The sequence below is a fragment of the Nannospalax galili genome, unplaced genomic scaffold (assembly GCF_000622305.1).
Source record: "Nannospalax galili isolate Female #2095 unplaced genomic scaffold, S.galili_v1.0 scaffold45, whole genome shotgun sequence".
Lineage (NCBI taxonomy): Eukaryota > Metazoa > Chordata > Mammalia > Rodentia > Spalacidae > Nannospalax > Nannospalax galili.
The window spans coordinates 7,101,601-7,117,558 of record NW_008355775.1 but is presented as its reverse complement, the minus strand read 5'-3'; the positions used below and the strand labels follow the sequence as shown (position 1 = coordinate 7,117,558).

Here is a 15,958-nt window from a genome sequence, read left to right as displayed (position 1 = left end):
CCACCTCCCCGCCCACCTTCCGGCGCCCAGCTCTCCCGAGTTCCCAGTCCCAACCGACCCCGGTGCTGCATGCCCTCGTCCCAGCTAGCAAGCCGGCAGCCCTTTTCTGGGTGTCTTTGTCTCTACTTTTTCCCAGCCACACACTCAGCGTTGCCTCCGGGCGATGGGGGACCTTACTGGCTTCCACGCTCTGCGGGGCACCAGCTCCAGGAGACACTGCCCCAGCAGCCAACAGCACAGAGATGGGGCACGGCTGCCAGGGGGCTGTGTCAACGCTCTGGCTACCCACTTCTAAAGTTCGTGGGGTACTGACCACTACTCTGCACAAGCTAAGTTCTCAAAAACTTGCACCGATAGTTTTTGCTAGTAGTTGCTGTTGAAACTACCTTCAACAACTGCCTGAAATCGGATTATCAGCAGAGTACTTGCATCTAGGTGAATAAGTAAAAAGGAAATAATTCGAAGAGAAAGCATAAACGTGGCTATCCAAGCTTGTTTTCCATCCGTTTCTCACATTATTTTACATAAGATAATTTATGCTAAGCAAAACTCAAGAGTTCATGACTTGAGAAAATTATTCAAAATGGCACATTAAAACCATTAACTGGCTATCATTAGAGCTGGGTCCACTTTTAGACAACAGAAACTTGTCCTTGAAAAAAGCATCCCTTGAATTGTCCCAATTCATCTCATGTGCTTCGGCCTAAGCTTCAGTTCACCCCAGGTCTGGGACTCAACATGCCCATTGTTTCTGATTTCACAGAGAGCTTATTCTGCTCCTGAGGACACATGACTTCATTATCAGAGGACTTTGCCCCAATGGCTCAACCCTCCTTCAGAGCCTGAACCCTGAATCAAGGGCTGGCACCTCTGGTCTGCAGCCCCCAGTTCTCTGTCCCTCTCCAAGGTCAGGCAGGATCAAGCAGCTCACATCTGACATCTGGGCATATGGCCTGTTCTGAATGATTCCATCTCATTAACCGAGGTCATGTCAATTCCATGAGAACTACAAAAAGGGCCTTGGCATGCTGGGCTTGGATGAGGCAGGGAGTTATGGAAGAGGGAAGGAAATAGGGAAATAAGGAAGTCAGTGTCAAAACTTAAAATGCCTGCTGGTCATTTTACCACACACCAGCCTCTGCCTACTGGCTGACACACTAGTCAGCAATCACTGTACTCATCTGATTAAACATGATGTATTGAAAAGTCGAATTGTCACTGTTTTCACTCAAGATGCTATTTTGAGGACAGCCTTCATTATACTTGACTACATATGTGCGAAAATTGTCAGGCTGTGCTGAACTTGGCTAAGGGAGAGGTGTTATGTTCCACTGAGAACATTTTGGAGTCCCTCAGATGTGGGTTCCAGAGCCAGCTCCAGCACTGCCTGGCCATATGGATATGTAACTTCTCAGGGTGTCTTCATTTACCACCAGCATAGAGACTGCAAGGATGCCTCTACTTCAGATTGCAATGTAGACGAGACAGTGGTAAGAGATCAGCAGGAACCTGTTAAAGCACAGCACCTGTCTTAGTAGGCACTCAATAAGCAGCAACAGCTCTCCCTCAGCAGCTTTCCCCAACCCTTAACACCCATGATCCAACAAGAACTTAACCAGTTGAGGTGCTCAGTAAGCCAGAGGCCCAGCCACAGCATGATGATGAAAAGACTAAACACAAGCTATTGAGAGATGATGGAGTACTCACTTGCATCTAAAGCTTGCCTGGTGGACTTCAATGAAGGGGCCTGATCTCACATTGTGCTTCTACATTACCTGAACCAGACTACCAAACTCAACTGGAGAGAACAGATTAACATTAAGCCCAAACACAGGTGTTACTCCCAAGCATCCCTTTCCAAATACTAAATAGAAAAGCCTTCTGAAAAACAAGTGTTTCAGAGGAGATTGTTTATACTGAAAATAATCATGCTGGATGAGGCTCTAGGAGGCTGTACCTGCCAGGGTGTCAGGAGTAGATGCCTCTGCAGAGCCTCTCCATTTGATTAGAAAATCAACTTACTATTACATCCAACCCATCTCCATCCCTGCCCCTCTTTTACTTAAAGTGAATATACGATCACATATAACCTTGTGAATATATGTATTTGTCCCCATGTTGAACTGAGGGGTTCTGCTACAAACTCTCATTTGACTTGTATATCAATGGCTCTGCAGTAGACAGCAGACTCTGCTCGAGTCAAGAGTGTGAGTAGGATGTAATCTCTGAAGAGGAAGGCTGTGTAACTTCAGGGCTGCAAACTTAGTAAAATGGTCCGGGTGAAATTTAAGACAGGCTTATTTACAGACACATTCACTTAAGCTGCCACTATTAGAGGACTGCCATGATACTCAAGGCCAACTAACTCACTCCTCAGCTTCCCAGGCTCCACACAAAGTCCTCAGGGTAGCAGGACAAGGGAGAATCTGGGAACACAGCAGGGGACTTCTACAGTGGACTGTGCTCTGTGGCAAAATGCACAGAAAGGCAGGCACCTGCTGAGACAACATGCCTGTCAAAGGGGAAATAGATCTTCATTATAGATCCTTGCTAACTGCAGGGGCTCCAGGCTCAGAACTCCTCAGCAGGGGCACTCAATGCTACCAACTGCCATTCTTGTCCCCACACTCCCTTGTAAACCAGCCACCAAAAACCCACTAAATATATCTCCCCTCAGGGACACCTGACATTCTGATCAGAGGCCCAATGACGATCAGATGCCCAATGACTGTGAGTCATCTTATCAGCCCTCTCAGAAAATATGTTACAACTGTCACAAAGGCCCACAATGTAAACCTCCTAGGGAAAAAAGATGAGACTCACACAGGAGCCTACAATAATACCATCGTCAGAATGGAGAGTAAGGAGGACTTTCTAAGTGCAGACAGTCACATCCTGCACAAAGCCCTAACTATACAAGAAAGATAAACTGAGCTGGGCTGTGCACACAGGGCCTTCCACCTTTCGAAACTTCCTACCAGAAGAAGAAAGTACACAAAGAAAGTACTCTCAAAACCAGAACCAGATGGTGCCTGCTGCCCAGATTACCCAGGAACAAAGTTCATCTCCACCCAGAAGGTGCTGGAAAATCAGAGACCTCAATCAATGCTGAATCAAGGCCTACACTCCCAGCTTTACAGAAGAGGCAAACTAGAAAACAGGTAAGGGAAGGCTACCTTGCTTACTCACCTTGGGTCTGCTTTCAACTTTACTACCACAATTTCAAACAGAGATATAAACTGACAAGAACTGAAAATGTGCACCAAACGCCCAATACCAAGATTCAACATTTGTTAACGTTTTCCTCCCCCCCACCCCGATCCACAGCATACATATACTTTTTTCCTGAGCCATTTGAAAATGAGATATCCTAATTACTTCATCCCTAAATGTTTTAGCACATACTTCCTAAAATAAGGACATTTTCCTACATAACTACAAGAAAATTAATACACCCAAGAAAAACAATAGTCTACTTACATCCAAAGCCACTCGAATTGTGCCATTCCTGTTCCATTTTTATAATTATTTTTTTCTTAAAACCCTGACTCAAGGCTTATAAATTGCATTTGATTAATTTCTAGACAGGCTTTGTCTTTCCTCCCTGCCTGCCTTACCCATTCCTACTTTTCCCCTGGTATTGACTATTTGAAGATATTAGGCCTGTATAGAATATCCAACAACTTGAATTTAACTATTTCTTTGTGATATCACTTAAAATTGTCCTCTATTGTGTTTCACAGAAATAGGAAGTTAGCTCTAAGAAGTTCAGATTCAGCTCAAGCATATTCAGGGAGAATTCTTAGGAGCTGATTCTGTAATTCCTACTGCATCTTTGGGAGGGTTATTACTAGTACCACACCTCAGAATTAGAACGTCATGCATATACACGTGTCGCACACACTCAGACATACACAAACACACTCCATGCCCAGGGGTCTCTCCAGGCTGACAGGGAGTCATAATCATTAGGAAGGGATGGGAGGCTGGCCTAGGAAGCTTCTTCAGGTTGAGGATGCTCTTGGTGGGTTCTGATGCCGGGGCTGAGAATTCTGTTCTAAGAGATGCCACCCTGAAGCTAAAGGAGAATGCCGCTTCTCGGTAATGTGTGTTATATTTCTTTGTAACAGAATCAATTTTATATATAACCTATTAAAAAAAGATCTATAGACCTAGAGAGGGAGATAAATCTCAAATGGTGCCTCCTTGGAGAATTTACTTGAATTGAGAGCACACCCGTTATATAGAGAAAAGCTTTCTTATAACCAGGAAAGTCACAATTTAACAACAGCCTGGAGGCCATGGCCCTCTAACTCCTGAGAGTCTTTTTTTCAAAAGGACAAACTTGGCTTCTTCTGACACTGCTCTCTGCCACCACACCTGCCCCTCAGCAGCAGGCAACAAGCAACAGCATGCTGGGAGAAGGGCACGCCGCTGTGTGAGCTGGTGGCTTCCTGCTTTCAGAGTTTCCCACACAGACCCAAGACCAACTCAGCTCTGCCAGTGAACAGCTGTGTTCTCAGACAGGCTGCATACATTTAGCCTCTCCATGTCTCCTTCCCTTACCCATAAAATAAGAAGAGCACCTTGCTTCCCGAGGCTGCTGTGTGGAATAAGGCAATCAGTATACCATCTACCCTACAAGACCAGGTACTGTTCACCACTACTGTATGATTAACAAGCACAATGTTTGAGGCACAGGAAGTACTCAAAAATATTAGCTGCAAGAAAAGGATTCTGGACCTATTCATGAGAAGTATTTCCTATTATCCCACATCCTAGTACAACTGAAGCATTTGTTAGGCTCACACTTATGACACGACCCAAGGATGACAAGAAGAAAAAGGACTTGAAGATGTGGCCAAGAAAAGACTGAGGTGGACAAATCTGGGGGCAAGGCCTGAAAGACGTGACCCAAAGTCAAAGATGAGGACAAGCTGAATAACCTAGCCTTGGAGGATGAACCTCCTTAGAACAAACCCTGTAAGGAAGTTCCCAATTCCAGCTGTGGTCTCAAGGGACTGAAGATGTGCAGGTGATGCCATGGGTGATGCCATGGGTGATGCCAGGTGGCCCTTCAGGAGCTTCACAGAAAAAAGACCTACCATGGCATGTTTCAAAGCACAAAGCTTAAGTAATTTACATTAGAAATACTAAGGGTGGAGGTGCCCTTGCTGTGGGTGTACTGTAAATGTGGAAAGATAAAACACTAAGTTAAAGAAGTATAAGCTCCAATTAATAATAAGCTTACTATACTGATCCATGGGGCACACCTAATCATTGTGATTATGAGAAGACAAATTTGCTGCATATAACTGGTGGTTTCATGGTCAATCTCTGCATTATTGCCATCTCCCTTAGATACATGAGCCCTACAAGGGTTGGCACGTTGGCTTCCATCCCTAGGCCTTCTGTAAGCATAAGTGAATTGGGCAGAACAGAATGCATGTGCTTTTGCTTTTGAAAGTGAAAAGGACCCTCTAGTGCACTGCTTCTTTAAGTGTCATCCCTGGTTCACCTCTCATCTCCCACAGGAGGACACTGGTCTAAGTTCCTGGTCTCTACCCACTGAGGCAAACTTCAGGGTGGTGGTGCCTGAAGAAACCCACATTTCTAACCAGCTTCCAGGAGATCCTGTCACAGCAAGGTAGAGGTAGTCAGAAGGCTGCAGAAGAGAAGAGACAAAAGAATCTGTGGCTCAGGGTAGTCAGGTCACAGACAGTGGCCAGCCACCTGTCCTCTGTAAGCTTAGGAAGCCTCTCAAGTCATGAGAACAAGGGAGTCTGTCAGCAGAGCAGCTGGTATCTGGCAAATCCTGGGGCAGTGGAGGAGCTCCTTGATCACTCAGGACTTTCCCTTCACAGCACACACATGGCCTTCAGATCCAAAGGCCAGTGCTGGTATGAAATGCAAGGCAGCTTGCATGGGCTGCTGTTTTCTTCTGATTTTAAATCTCTCACAGAAGGTTTTTCAAACTCTCTCTGGCTACCTTAAAAAAACAAAAAAACAAAACAACAACAACAAAACAACCAAAAAAAACCCCCACACTGACTGCAGAAAAAGAGACATCCTGACTATTGAAGGGTCCAAATACACCAGCAAGTGTATTATTCTTGGAGCTACATTCTAAACGTGCTCAGCACCTCCCTGTTTTAAAGACCAATAAACGTCTTAGCCCCTAGAACAAGCCCCTCCTTCTCTCAACTCTGACCTTCTGGAAAGACACCGAAGCTGGGGTTCTTATCTCACTTGGGGAGATTGTGCCCCATCCCAGCAGGGATATGTGCCAATATCTGGAGGCACTGTTGGCTGTCACAACCCTGGGGAGAAGCTTGTGTATGCTACTCATTTGTTGTGGGCCAAGGATGCTGCTAAATATCTCACAAGTCTCAGGCCAGCAATGACAAAGAAGAATTGTCCTGCATAGATGTCAAGGGTGTGGACAAGGAAGAATCCTGCTCTGGTGGCTTCCCACAGTTAGAAATATACAGTTTGCAACTTAAAATTGATTTTTGCCATCATTAAGTTTCAGTGATAACTATTCCAATGAGTATGTCCCACATGTGGGACATACTCATTAGAGACACAATACCTACCTACATGAAATGCACTTTTAGCTGGGTTTCTAGATTTTTGGGAAAAGTCTGTGCTACTCTGCACAACACCTCGTGAAATAAGGACTGTGAAAATACCTTGTCAGAGAGGACTCTCCAGGGACAAGGCTGGGGACCCTGCCTCTCCTGAGGTCTCCCAGGGCTTTCCCTGGGTCTCCCACTAAAGTTAGCTTTTGTTCTCAGTAATCACAATTCTGCAAATGGAAAAATGGAGTTTCCCAAGCCAGGCATGGTCTCAAAAGCCCATAATCCCAACACTCCGGAGGCTAAAGTGAAGGATTGGCAGTTTGAGGTCAGCAGGATTTATATGAGACCCTTTCTCAAGCATTCACCACACACACACACACACACACACACACACACACACACACACGCGCCCCCCTCTTTTAATAAGCACAGGCGCACATACAGCTAACTTTCTTTATCTCTCTCTTTTTTTTTTCACACACACACACACACACACACACACACACACACACACACGAGCCCCTTGCTTATTAGGACCAGGTGCTCATGTACTGCTAACCTTCTTTACCTCCCTCTCCTATAAACCTGGGTGGGCCACTCCATACATGTAGGGACAACTCCAAATGTCCAGATGGACCAAGTAGGAAAAGGCTGTGATTTTCCTGCATTCTGACCCTTACTGAGCCTACCTCAGCTGTCCTTACCCACTAAACTTGGTGGTTTCAGTTGAGTGGCAGCCCTTCTTTCTAGCAGTTCCTGAACAGTTTCGTTCTCTTGGGCATGGAGCACTCAGGAGTTCTCTTGGTCACCGTCAACTTTGTTCTTTAATTCACCAGTGCTGGCCAGACACAGACCTTTCTGGAAGCCCACACTCTAACCCCTCCCAGGCAACAGTCTGCTTGTGAACACCTGTTTCAAGAAAGCCCATTCCCATTGTCACCAGAGCAGTAGTGACTCCAGAGAGCAGGCCCTCTAGTCCATCCTATTTTCTAAATGACCCTTTCTTTAAGACTGTTACATATTTATATTTACCCCCACTCCCATTTCTACAAATGCCCTTATATAAAACTCTTCAGGAGGTGGGTCCTGATCAGGGATATGGCTAGTGTGTCTTTAGAGAATAGGACTAGCAAAACAGCCTTGTAGACAGACATTCAGGTCTGACTAAGCTGGGGGCTCTGTGCCTGCCCTGTGCCATAGTGGATCTAAAGCTCTCTTTGATTTGCTAATGAAATTAAAAGCTGAATTCCAAGAGTTGCCTTTATATGTCACTGCTTTCCATAATTTTAAACCAAAAGTATTTTTCTAATTTATAATGCATTCTGTGACATCAGGCAAAAATCTTAATGTGAGCTCATTAGTCTTTTCAGGATCAATGGGAAATTAACAACAAAAAGGTCACAGGGGCAGGAAAACAAAGAACTTAGAAATAAGCACTAAGATATACAACTTCTTGAGCTCTGGGGTACTGCAGAGACGCTCCAAGTGACTCTGTTGAGAAAGCAGGTTGTTGGCTAGTCTAACGGGACAGCTGGGCAGCTCTGTACCAGGGAATCCTGACATCATTCGCACAGCAACTGCAGGCTTTCTGGACCCTCCTGTACACAAGCAGAAAGAAGTACTGCTTGTTTAAACACAATGCCACCAGCCAGGTTTCTTCCAACCACTGCAAAGGCTCCAAACAAGATAAACAGGAGGATTATGCCATCTGTTATTTTCCAGTCTCTCATACAAGCCCATAAAGCACCAGAAAATGTAAAGATCAAGTAGAACAAGAGTTGCTCCCTGTCTGGAAGCTTCTAGAAAATCTCCCTTGGAAGATGGCACTGTTGTTTCACACAGTCCCTGTCTTTCCTGAGGACTATAATTTTTTACTATATTTTTTCCAATGGCATTGGGCCCAATAATCACAGGGCTTGCTTTGGCCCTTCTAATTTGAGAAATGGCACGTGTCACTCCTGCTTAGTGGCTCGCAAGCTCTCCCTTCCCTTTGTTCTAATATCAGAGACTCCTCCATCTGCTGTGACCCTAACAATATGAATCAAATGCATAGCTACTCTTGATGGATACGCAGTGCTAATAAAACCAAGTCTCTGCTGTTGCTAGGCTGAGATTCACGGATCACAACAAACCACCTTTTCTGAGATCTGCTTCTCCTCTGGGGACTACCTCTCCCCCTTCCACCCATGGTTCTCCTGAGCGCTACCAGTGGAGCAGCTCTGACCACCTTCTGGCCTCTTCAGTCAGAGCTGCCACTAGGACGTTTGCTTCTAGTACCCATAGGACGAGTGCTGTGTGCTTTGTCTAAGGGCAAGGCTCACTAGCTCCAAAGACACCTCAAGGACTGTTCAGAATCAGGTATTATTAGCACAGAACAAAAGTGCAGGCTGACCCAGAGGCCTGCCTCAAGCAAGTGTCAGGCCAAGTCTTTCCCAGGATTGGAGATAATTGGACCAGTAACTAACAGAGAAAGACAGGAAGCATTCAAAGAACACAATAAGAAGCACCTCAGGGCAGCATTAAAGGAAGTCAGGGGAGAGTGACAAGGTAAGTCATGTACAGACACAAGACAGAACTGGTGGTGAGGGGAGACAGAGAGAGACAGAGACAGAAACAGAGACACTAGCTTATGCCATACTTCCCAGTTCTCTACCTCCAACATAAAATGCTAACATTCCTTTGTGGAATATGGTCAGGGAGAAGAATGTGGCATGTGTGTAGAAACAGTGGCTTCCACAGACAACTTTCATCAGCTTCTGAGCTTCCTGTAGCAAACAAGCTTTAGTCTAGGTACTGCCTCCTTTAAACTTTCCCTTTTTTTTGTAAATATTTACTTGTTTTTATTTTACATGTATGTGTGAGAACCTATATGTATGTATGTGTACCATGTGTGTGCCTGGTACGTGTGGAGGACAGAAGAGGATATTGGATCCCATGGAACTGGAGTTACAAGTAGTTGTGAGCTGCCATGTGGGTATTGGGAACAGAACTCAGGTCCTCTGCAAGAGCAACAAATGCTCTTAACCTCTGAGCCATTCTCTAGCCCAAAATACCTGTCCTTCATTTGTTTGTTTGAGACAGTAATACGGTATCACTTTATAAACCTAATTGGTAATAGGGAAAAAAAGTAAATTTGGAAGTAAACATAGCATGATGGTTTGAATGATAAATACCTCCATTAGACTCAGGTATTTGAACACTGTTTGGGGAGGTTATGGAACCTTAGCAGGTGCAACCTTGCTAGAGGAAGTATGACGTGGAGGGGTAGGCTTTGAGGGTTTATAGCCTTGCCCCACTTCTAGTTCACTCTCCCTTCTTCATGTTTGAAAATGTGATCTCTAAGCTTTCTATTCCTGTTGCTGTCTGCTGCCTGTTGCCATGCCTCCCCCACCAAGGTGGACTTTTATCCCCAGACAACCCAAAGCCAAAATAAACCCTTCAGTAAGTTGTTTTTGGTGTTTGATCAGAGCAACAAAACATAACTAATACATATAGGTAGTTAAAAAATAGCAACACACAAAATAAACAAACAAAAACAACCTTTCCATCTCCAGTGCCTGGCCTGGATGCTGGACACATCTGTACTTTTGATAGAAGAAAGTGAAAGTAGCTCATGTGTAGCCTGGTTTTAGGTCCCTGGTAGCAATGAAAGTATCAAAAGGATAGTAGAAATCTCTTGCTAAAGTGGTGAAAGGGACAGACTAGCTGCATGACCCATGTTCCAGCCAAAACACCAGCCCAATAGAGGGAGAAACAGCTCCCAATGCAGGGAGACCTTCACCTAAGACCTTGTTAAACAAACACTCTTAAGCGTATCACAAAGTCACCAGCTACAGTGGGTTCACTTAGAAATCTCTCTGTTGAGTGACACATTTCTGATTACCTGCTCAAGGATAACTTCGGCACACTGGGCCTGCTGATGTAAGACAACCCATATCCTTAACACCCAGAGCCTAGCAGATTTACCTAGGGACCAGGACAATGCTAGTGGTTATTTACTTTTTCTTTAAAAAACGGATTCTCTGACTGAGGTCATCACTTCTGTTTCTCACCAGTAGGACAATGCAGTAGTGGAATGTGAAAAAGGTTTTGGAATGATGGGAAGCAAAGGGTAAAGTCTAACAGAGATTCTGTTCCCACTTCTAAGTACATCACTGAAGTAATCATTCCTATGGGTGAAGGCTTTTCACATCCAAAGATACAAACTGCAACCTCATATCCAAATGGCTTGTCTCATGTGTCCCCACTCCCAAGAGCCAGCAAGTTCTGTGAAATTTTTTAAAATAGCCTAAAACTTATACGTTAAACACACATGCAACAAAGAACTATATGTACAAGGTAGGTGTCTACAAACGAGGCTCTGTGTGCTTTTATCTGTGTATTGAAACTCAGCTCATTTCTTTTTTTCTTTTTGAGACAGGTCTTCCTGTGGCCCCAGCTGTCCTGAAACTCACTATGTAGACCAGGCTGGCCATGAACTCACAGATTTACACCTGCCTCTGCCTCCTGAGTGCTGGGACTAAAGGTGTGCACCGCCACCATGCCCAGCTTGGCTCATTTCTTTTAGCAATTTAAGATTGACAAAAACATCTTATGATACATACGTATGATGATATATATGTATGAAAATGTCATATTGGAACCCATTACTTTGTATGTTCAATACAAAATAGTAAAAAATATTCTAGGATGAAGGATACACATACATACATACTTGTACAAATACACAGGAAAGCCCCATCCATACCCAGCTTATTAACATGGTATGTCTCAATGATTTCATGGCTAAAGACCAGTCTACCCAGCATTTTTCAACCTTCCCTAATGAGAATGCCAAACCCAAAACCAAAGGCAGGAGTAAACTTTCTACATGTATTAACTAAAGAAATCTCCAAATAGTTAGGATTCAACTTGTGTTTTAGAAACAGATGGTCTTGGGTGCAGCTTTCAAAGGATGCGCATTTCTTTGAGGAAACACCAAGTTTGACACCTGACTAGAAACTTCAGGTACTTACTGTAAAAATGTAATGTTAGAATCCAGCCTCTGCTCACACCAAGTATAACTTATGGTTCCAGAAGCTTCAGGTAGGTGCCAATGCAGAACAATCCTTAAGTTCACACCATCCTTGGCCGGCAGTGCTGGCCTAATGGCTCAGGAATGTGCCACTGGGGAGAGGAGGCGCAGTGTTCCTACCTTCCTCAGGGCAGCCCAGGTGAAGTCACTGCAGGCTCAGAGTTAAAAAGTAACAGAAACCACCCTTCTTTTGTGGAACTTGGAATCCCCGTACTTGTTCATATGATCCAGTATCTTCTTTCAGGGACTTATTACAGCTTCCAAGAACAGTAAGGCTTCATAGATGTCTTAGAAGAGGTTTGTGTGAGAAATTGCTGGGAAGGGTTGGACAGAAAGGGCTTTTGGTGCACTTCTGTAGGAGAGACACCTCTCAGCTTTGTTCCTGGAATGACAGCCTATAGGAATGTATAGGCTGCTGAATGAGGTGGCAAAGAAGACAGTCCCTGGTTACTCACATATCTGGTGCTATGGACACTCAGGGCTCCAGGAGACTCAGCCATCTGCTCTTTAGCACAAGCTGGGCCAGAGCAGACAGCTCTCTGAGAAGTCACAGCCCACCCCTCTTCTACCCAAGAGAGAAAGCTACAAGGCAAGAGAGCCTTCAGCATTAGTAGAGAAAAATCAGACAGCCTTACCTGCCTTATGGTTAGGTCATGAAAAGGAGCATGGGCCTGGGTGCTGAGCCTACCCAGCAGGGCAGCAGCAGCAGGACAGGACTCAGTTAAGTCAGACTGTCAGAACTTAAATCCAAGTTCTATCTCTGCCTAAATGGTGACCTTGGGCATGGATAATGCCCTTTTGCCCAGTTCCTGGGTCTGAAAATGTGGTAATGACAGAACTTACCACATAGGGATGTGAGGCCCAACTAAATGAAAATAAGTAACAAGCTTAAAACATTTCCTAGCACAAGAACAGTCCTCCCTGGATGTGGACCATAGTTCCTGGAACAAGATCCAACCCCTATGCCTCTACCCAGCATATACAAGCTACTTCAGAGGTCATGCCTCAAGCATCTCTATTATAGATCTTCCTGTTCTAAGGTCCACTGGTCTGTGGGTAGTGTCATCAATACCCATTCCCTATGTAAACAGTCTTATGACTGAAACAAGGTATAACATGGAACTAGTCCTATCTCAACCCTATGAACCAGGCTCCAGCAGTAATTAGCTCTGTGTTTCCTAGCAACGAAGTTTACCCTTCTGAGGATCATTTCCTTATCTGTAAGGAAATTAGGGTAAAGAAAATATCTAGCTCACAAAGATCACAAAGACCGCACAGAGATCTGGGAATAAGTTCAGTCGGAGTCATCACTATCATCATATTGGTCAACATTTATTTTTCTGCTACTTTTCTCCACAAGGCAAAAATTACCTTCTATTATGAGCAATTCTGATGGAAGTTTGTCGCATGGCAAAGTAAGTGGCAGAGGAGACTAGGCAGGAAGCCAAGAAAGCAGTCCTATCCCAGGCTCCTGACTAACTGGCATGTGACCATACACCAGTCCCTTAATGACTCTGGCTTCACTCTCTTAGGTACAATGTGAAGGTGATGGACTTTGGGTTACCTCTTTCATTTTCAAGTCAAAAGTCTCTCATGTCAAGCATGTGACCACTTCTGACCACCTTCGCCCAGAGGCACAGCCCCTCCTAGAGCAAGGAGCTCATTAAGACCTCCTGGAGAAGTTGGCTGGGAGAAGGGACCAGGTAGGTTACAAGGAATCCTTGAAGTAGAAGAAGTGATGATCACATCCAATCCTAGAGCTAAGTAGCAAGGAGCAGGGCACATAGGTGGGCATGACACAGAGATTACCCAAGGGCCCTACCAAAGGGTATGGGTTAGACTAGCTCCCTTTTCTGATTTTTTGTTTTTTGTTTTTCTTTTTCTTGTGGTAGTGGCAACTTTAACTCTCACTCTTAGGAATACAGCAGACAATCCCTAGCTTGGCCTTTGGGCTAACAGCTAAGGGTGACTTACCCCGCCGCCACACACATACACACACTTAGCATCAAAGATGAGCTCTGTGATTTCTCATTTCTGAAAAACCCATGGTCCTAAAAAGGACCCTTCCTTCCTTAAGCACTTTTGCTTCCTGTTCTAGACAAATAAAATACTTAATCATGAAGTATTGTCATAGGACAGAGCAAAATATAAAAGCTCTATCCTTTTTTAAAAATATTTATATTTTGATCTCGCCTCTGTCAGGAAAGGTGCCAACTGATTGACAATGCCTATTAATAAGAATCTCTAGATGAGAACCATCTATAAAGAACACTCCTACTTAAGTCCTTTAGTTTCAGGCAAGAACAGAAAGTCCTATCTTTTTTACTCCAAAATGTTAACCGCATGAAACTGTACTATCAAATTAGTGTTTGCTGTTTATTCTTGGTTCCTTGGTGAATATTAAAATTAAGCAGTGCAAGCTCTTGTAAGTTATAAATAGCCTTAGAACACTCATTTACTCTATCTAGCAACATATTTTTCTGTTTTTATTAATGATCTGATAAAATGCCCTGTTTCACTATAATTGGCCAAATGATTCAAATGATACTTAAAACCCCAATACTCTGACCCAGTAGCCTGGTGATGAAGCTGCTCAGTTGACATTAATCTGATTTTCAGTTTTATTTGGCATTATCACTGAGATTATAGACTTTAAAATTTTGGCTGCCAAACTGCCAAAGGCAATATTTTATAAGGTTCAGTGAAAACAATCTGATTAAGATGATAATCATAAAGCCAGGCATGGTGGTACACACCTCTAATCCCAGCAATGGGAGGCAGAGATCTAGGCCAGCGTGGTCTATTTGAGTTCTAGGCCACCTAGGGCTACAGGGAGACCCTGTCTCAAAAACAACAACAACAAAACATAATCATAGACAGCAAAGGCCAGGGGAACAGGTTCTGGCAAAATATAGGTTATTTGTGGTTACCTACACACGCCCTACTTTGATAGGAGGTAATAGGCTGGAGCTGGGAGAATAAAGTGATATCAGCAACAAAAAAGATACTCACCAACCTGTTTAGCTTCACTCCTCCTAAGTCCTTGACCTTTGTTTCAATCTGCCCACTGGTGGAAGTGACTACTTATAAAAGCAAATACTAAACCATATCAGGTCTTTGATGTGGCAGAGGGGGGTAGAGTTGGAAATAGAGACCTTGTGAGGCTGCTAGGTATAGAAAGCCACAACTGACATATGAATTATGCACACAAATCACATTCCACTTCTTCCTTAAGAAATTAAGGGTCCAGGGTTGGAGAGATGGCTCAGCACTGACTACTCTAGCAATCAAACACTAGCACTGGGTTCCATTCCTAGCCACCCACATGGTGGCTAACAACCATCTATAACTCCAGTTCCAGGGGATCCAATGCCCTCTTCTGACCTCCACAGGCATCACTGCACAACACAGGTGTACTTACATACATGCAAGCAATACACTCATACATATAAAGTAATGTTTCAAAAGAGAGAAACCAAAGGTCCAGGCTCCTCCTCCAGACAGTAGGAGATGGTGGTGAATGTCTGAGGCAAGGGATGCAATCACAATACTATGATAAGACCTCATCATTCCCCCAATAGTATTTGATATTTCCTTTCTTCTCATTAAAACTTACCTTTCTTGAAAATCCTGCTCATTAAGTATCTACTAAAAATAAATCATTTAAAAGGAGTATCTTGGTACAACTTTCCCAAAAGAATTCATATTACTGTGCTTTTGCTGACCTTTGTCATTATGAGTATCCATGGCTAACTTTGAACCACATCCTAAGGTTCTACAGAGGCTAGGCTAGATAGGACCTTGGACATCCTAACTTCCAGGATATCAGGACTGTTCAAAGTCCAAAGAACAGTGTTGGCAATGGGGCACAGGAGAGGGTGAGGGAAACAGAAAAGTCCTTCCACTGCACTGGAGGAACCGATGAACTGTACTGAGACTTGGAATCAGGAACACACTAAAGGCCTGATTAGAACACTGGAACTCAGAGTGGAGTGGGCGGAGCTCCTAAGAAAAGCTCAAGGCTTTACTAAAACCTACTTGCTGGGCAGGCAAGAGATGCCTAGTTCTAGTGGGAGACTTGCAGTTGGGAAGAAGGCTGGAGTTTTTCAGCTCCTTTTGGGTAACTCTGGATGGCTGTGTAAAGCCTTCTTAAAACAAGTTAAAAGGGCTGGGTCCTGGCCATACTGCTTATGTTCTAAGCAAAATAAATCACTGATCTCTCTCTCACACCCTCTTGCTCTCCTCGATGTAGTAGCTGAAAAGGCAGAATCCAGGCATATTTGTACCTACTTAGCATGATATA

At 44.1% G+C, this 15,958-nt stretch overlaps 1 protein-coding gene across 13 annotated transcripts in view; it reads right to left on the bottom strand.

Moving 5' to 3' along the window:
* Lhfpl2 (LHFPL tetraspan subfamily member 2) overlaps window positions 1–15,958 on the bottom strand; it is a 154,430-nt gene that overhangs the window by 24,626 nt on the left and 113,846 nt on the right. For 8 of the 13 annotated variants that reach the window (XM_029556211.1, XM_029556217.1, XM_029556215.1 and 5 more), the window contains one exon: window positions 1,431–1,509. The exons of the other annotated variants lie outside the window; for them this stretch is intronic. The gene's annotated coding sequence lies outside the window, so the exon portion shown is untranslated. The remainder of the gene's footprint in view (window positions 1–1,430; window positions 1,510–15,958) is intronic. 13 annotated transcript variants of the gene reach the window in all.